The sequence below is a fragment of the Rhinoraja longicauda genome, chromosome 3 (assembly GCF_053455715.1).
Source record: "Rhinoraja longicauda isolate Sanriku21f chromosome 3, sRhiLon1.1, whole genome shotgun sequence".
Lineage (NCBI taxonomy): Eukaryota > Metazoa > Chordata > Chondrichthyes > Rajiformes > Arhynchobatidae > Rhinoraja > Rhinoraja longicauda.
In genome coordinates this window covers 86583834-86589833 of record NC_135955.1, presented here as the reverse complement: position 1 = coordinate 86589833, position 6000 = coordinate 86583834, and the positions used below count along the sequence as shown (strand labels likewise).

Genomic DNA, 6000 nt, shown 5'->3' with positions numbered 1-6000 from the left:
TGTGAAGAGGACCAGACAAGTGTAAGGTAGGAAAATAACTGCAGATGCTGGTACAAATCGAAGGTATTTATTTCACAAAATGCTGGAGTAACTCAGCAGTTCAGGCATCATCTCTGGAGAGAAGGAATGGGTGACGTTTCGGGTCGAGACCCTTCTTCAGACTGATGTCAGGTGGGGGGACAAAGGAAAGATATAGGTGGAGACAGGAAGATAGAGGGAGAACTGGGAAGGGGGAGGGGGAAGAGAGGGACAGAGGAACTATCTAAAGTTGGAGAAGTCAATGTTCATACCGCTGGGCTGCAAGCTGCCCAAGCGAAATATGAGGTGCTGTTCCTCCAATTTCCGGTGGGCCTCACTATGGCGCCCATGACAGAAGGTCAGACTATGAGTGGGAGGGGGAGTTGAAGTGCTCAGCCACCGGGAGATCAGGTTGGTTGAGGCAGACTGAGCGAAGGTGTTGAGCGAAACGATCGCCGAGCCTGCGTTTGGTTTCGCCGATGTAATGAAGTTGACATCTAGAGCAGCGGATACAATAGATGAGGTTGGAGGAGGTGCAGGTGAACCTCTGTCTCACCTGGAAAGACTGTTTGGGTCCTTGGATGGAGTTGAGGGGGGAGGGAAAGGGACAGGTGTTGCATCTCCTGCGGTTGCAGGGGAAAGTGCCCGGGGATGTGGTGTAAGGTAAAGTGTAAGGTGTAGTTGGTTGCAGCATTCTTCCCATCCCATCCTGGGGGAGGTGACATCACTGGAAGGCGGGCCAGCCATGTGATCAGGCACTTCGGCCATTTTTCGGAGGGAGTGGAAGAGTTTCCAGGATCCGGTTCGGTAAGAAACAAGTTTTAAGTGTGTGGTGGTTGGTGGTGGGGAGGGCGACAAGAGTGGTCTGACCAGCACACTGAGGTAAAGTGAGGTGAGGGTGGTGTCCAGGGGAGCAGGCCCCAGGAGGAGCCATTTTGAACGTACCTGTGCCAACCGCTGCGCTGGCCGACAGCCCTGTCTGCCTCGTCCCTCTCACACGGCGCCTCTCATTCAGCTGCTTCTGTAAACACCCTCACCGCCCAGGCAATCAATAGGTTATCCTCCGAGCTTACAAGTGAGAAGTTCCCCGCTTCCTTGACGTTTGAGGAACAGCGCGCCCACACCTGGAGTGAAGTTGCCGGGGAAGAGCAGAGCTGAGGCTCAGCATCGCCCACACCTGTCCAACCTCTTTCGGTAGAGACAACATCTGTGGAGGCAAGTAAAATGGACAGGCAAGGTCTCAGGTCCCATCCCTTCTTCAGACTGGAAGGAACTCCTTTTCAGAACATGGAAACCGAATTATTTAGTTTGCTGATTGCATTTGCTCCAATGTATTTCTGATTAAACAAGCCATTCAGAGGGAGGAACAGCAAAAAACAGCAAGGTATTATTTACCCCCCCCCCAACAGCAAAAAACAGCAAGGTATTATTTACCCCCCCACCCCACAGCAAAAAACAGCAAGGTATTATTTACCCCCCCCACCCCACAGCAAAAAACAGCAAGGTATTATTTACCCCCCACCCCACAGCAAAAAACAGCAAGGTATTATTTACCCCCCCCACCCCACAGCAAAAAACAGCAAGGTATTATTTACCCTCCCACCCCACAGCAAAAAACAGCAAGGTATTATTTACCCCCCACCCCACAGCAAAAAACAGCAATGTATTATTTACCCCCCCCCCCACCCCCCAACAGCAAAAAACAGCAAGGTATTATTTACCCCCCCACCCCACAGCAAAAAACAGCAAGGTATTATTTACCCCCCCCCCACCCCCCAACAGCAAAAAACAGCAAGGTATTATTTACCCCCCCACCCCACAGCAAAAAACAGCAAGGTATTATTTACCCCCCCCCCCACCCCCCAACAGCAAAAAACAGCAAGGTATTATTTACCCCCCCCCCCAACAGCAAAAAACAGCAAGGTATTATTTACCCCCCCCAACAGCAAAAAACAGCAAGGTATTATTTACCCCCCCCCCAACAGCAAAAAACAGCAAGGTATTATTTACCCCCCAACAGCAAGAAACAGCAAGGTATTATTTACCCCACACCCCCCCCCCCAACAGCAAAAAACAGCAAGGTATTATTTACCCACCCCCCAACAGCAAAAAACAGCAAGGTATTATTTACCCCCCCCAACAACAAAAAACAGCAAGGTATTATTTACCCCCCCCAACAACAAAAAACAGCAAGGTATTATTTACCCCTCCCCGACTAACGTATTCTGTTAAAACATTGTAGTTTCTTACAGTAAAAGGGTTAGTCTATGAAACTGTGGGGTGGTGGCGGCGGGAGACTGCAGAGGCTGGAAATTTGATATAGATCTGAAATTTGTTCGTTTTTTCTGCAATTGTCACTGAGATTGCCATCATCCCCAAATAAAAAGTTGCAGCTACTGATCGGTGATGTGGCGTTGTTAAATTCTCCAGAGTAGGAATGAAGTTTACAATTGTTGATGATAATTTATGCAACTTTATAATATTTTGTTATAAAGAGCTCCTTATTATAAAGGGCATTCAATAGAGAGCTAGTTAGAGCTCTTAAAGATAGCGGAATCAGGAGGTATGGGGAGAAGGCAGGAACGGGGTACTGATTGAGAATGATCAGCCATAATCACATTGAATGGTGGTGCTGGCTTGAAGGGCTGAATGGCCTACCCCTGCACCTATTCTCTATTGTTTATGTGGGTCTTTTATTAAGTATGGCAATATTTCTAAATCTCGAATGTTGAGATTATTGACATTGTCATACGTTAGTAGATCACAGGATTTGGGTCTGTAATAAGGAAAAGGTTACAGGTGAAAAAGAATTGCCTGCATTTGTAATTTATTGTTATTGGTTTTATGTCTGTTAAAAGAACAATTTATTTTCATCAGCTGACTTGCTCTAGTGAGACCACACCTGGAGTATTATGTGCTGTTTTGATCTCCAAATTTGAGGAAGGACATTCTTGCTATTGAGGGAGTGCAGCGTAGGTTCACAAGGTTAATTCTCGGGATGACGGGACTGTCATGTTGAAAGAATGGAGTGACTGGGCTTGTATACACTGGAATTTAGAAGGATGAGAGGAGATCTTATTGAAACATAATATTATTAAGGGATTGGACACCTTAGAGCCAGGAAACATGTTCCCGATGTTGGGGGAGTGCAGAACCAGGGGCCACAGTTTAAGAAGAAGGGATAGACCATTTAGAACGGAGATGAGGAAAACGATTTTCACCCAGAGAGTTGTGAATCTGTGGAATTCTCTGCCTCAGGAGGCAGTGGAGGCCAATTCTCTGGATGCTTTCAAGGGAGAGTTAGATAGAGCTCTTAAAGATAGGGAGTCAAGGGATGTGGGGAGAAGGCAGGAACGGGGTACTGATTGTGGATGATTAGCCATGATCACAGTGAATTATGGTGCTGGCTCGAAGGGCCGAATGGAATACTCCTGCACCTATTGTCTATTGAGGCTATATGGGTATAACTGTATTTAGAAACAAAAAGGGGAATAGGTGACATTTCGGCTCGAGACCCTTCTTCAGACTTGACCCGTAACATCACCCATTCCTTCTCTCCAGATATGCCGCCTGTCCGCCGATTTACTCCAGCATTTTGTGTCTATCTTCAGTTTAAACCAGCATCTGCAGTTCCTTCCTACACAAACAAAAAGGGAATGATGACTTCAGGACTGTATTATAGGCCTGCCTTTAGTCATCAGGAATTAGTGGAGTCAGATTGCTATAAGAATAACAGGGTAATATTAGAGGTAACTGTGTGCAAAAGCTTCCATAATCAATATATAGGGAACCCTAATAGGGTGGATCTGCTCTTGGTGAATGAAATAGAACAAATGATTGAAGTATCAGTAGGGGACCACTTTGGCTCCAGGGACAATAATTCTATTAGTTTTAAAGTAATTATGGAGAAGGATGGTACTGGTTCAGATGTTAAATCAACATCAAGCAAATCCACTGGTGAGTATAAGAAGTGTAGGAGTACACTTAACAAAGCAAACAGGAGGGCAAAAAGAGGACATGAAATGGAGCTGGCAACCAAGGTAAAGGGAAATGAGATTCTCCAGATCTATATTAAGATTAAAAGGGCAGCCAGAGAGATAATAAGTCTTAAGATCAGGATGGCTATCTTTATGTAGAGTCTCACAAGATGGGGAAGATATTAAATAAATATTTCTCATCAGTTTTTTACAGTGAAAAAGATCATGGAAGCTAATAAATTGACGTATACGAGTTGCGATGTCTTATACCATGTGCAAATTACCAAAGAGGGAGCATTGGTAGTTTGAAAGCAAATTAACGTGGATGAATCCCGAGGGTCTAATCAAGTGGCTTGAGGCTCTGGGTTGGGCCCATTGCTGTTCGTGGTTTATATGAATAATTTGGATGAAAATGTACAAGGCATGATTAGCGGGTTTGCAGATGGCACCAATGTGGGGTTATCTAGAACAATTAAGATGGTTATCAAAAATTACAGGATGATCTTGATCGGCTGGGCAAGTGGACTGAGGAATGGCTAAAAGAATTTAATGAGATAAGTGCAAGGCATTTTGGAAAGTCAAACCAGGGCAGGACTAAACTAAACTAACTTTCACAGTGAATTGCAGAGTGTTGGAGAGCAGAGGGAACTAGGAGTACAGATACATAGTTCCAGAAGTGATGTCACAGATAAATGGGGTGGTAAAGAGGGTTTTTTGCTACATTGGATTTCATCAGTTAGGGTATTGATTATACAATACAATATATCTTTATTGTCATTGTACAGGGGTACAACGAGAGTATAGAAGTTAGGACGTTATGTTACAGTTGTACAAGATGTTGGTGAGGTCGCATTTGATGTATTGTGTTTAGTTTTGGTCATCCTGCTCTAGGAAGGATGCCATTAAGCTGGAAAAAAATTCAAAGAAGATTTACAAGAATGTTTCCAGGACTTGAGGTGCTGAGCTTTAGGGAGAGGTTCAGCAGAATAGAACTTTATCCTTTACAGAGCAGAAGGCTGAGGGTTGATCTTATGGAGGTGTATAAAATCATTAGGACAATAAATAGGATGAATGCACAGTCTTTTACGTAGGTAGAGGAATCAAAAACCCGAGGACATAGGTTTAAGGTGAGAGGGGCAAGATTTAATATTAACCTGAGGGGCAACCTTTTCACCCAGAGCATGGTGGGTATATGAACGAGTTGCCAGAGAAGATCATTGTGGGAGGTACATGGTTTGGAAAGATTTAGAAGGATAAGGCAAATGTGCTGGCTTTACCTTGCACGAAACATTATTCCTTTATGTATCTATACACGGTAAATGGCTTGATTGTAATCATGTATTGTCTTTCTGTTGACTGTATAGCACCCAACAAAAGCTTTACATTGTACCTTGGTACACATGCCTATAAACTGAGCTAAACGGAGACTAGCTAAGATGGGGCATCTTGGTTGTCATGGACCAGTTGGGCCAAAGGGTCTGTTTCATTACTGTATGATTCTATGACTCTTAAGTGTCAAACCTTGTGGGAAGCTAGGGAGAATATTAGGGAGATACTTGTGGAGATGTTTGCATCATCTTTAGCCACAGGTGAAATTCCAGAAGACTGGAAGGTGGCTAGTATTGTACCATTATTTAAAAAGGCCAGCAAGTAAAAGCCAGGGAACAACAGGTTGGTGAGCATGATGTCAGTGGTGGGAAAGTTTTTGGGGGGGATTCTGAGAGACAGGATCTACCAGGATTTGCGTTGGCAGAGATGGTCAACATGCCTTGGTGCGTGGGAATCGTGTCCCACAAATCTGATCAGAGTTTTTTTTGAAGATGTCATCAAGATAAGTGATGAGGGCATAGCAGTGGACATTATAAGGATTTTAGCAAAGCCTTTGACAAGAAACCACATGGTAGGCTGGCCTGCAAGGTTAGATCACTTGGAATCTAATAAATTGGATTCAAAATTAGCTTGGAGGAAAGAGTCAAAGGTAGTTCTGGAGGATTGCTTTTCTGAT

The 6000-nt window shown here is 44.4% G+C and overlaps 1 protein-coding gene across 1 annotated transcript in view; it reads left to right on the top strand.

The window, feature by feature from the left end:
* Positions 1 to 771: 771 nt before the first annotated feature.
* Positions 772 to 6000, top strand: part of ccdc125 (coiled-coil domain containing 125) — a 46431-nt gene continuing 41202 nt past the window's right edge. The window contains exon 1 of the mRNA XM_078396572.1: positions 772 to 825. The gene's annotated coding sequence lies outside the window, so the exon portion shown is untranslated. The remainder of the gene's footprint in view (positions 826 to 6000) is intronic.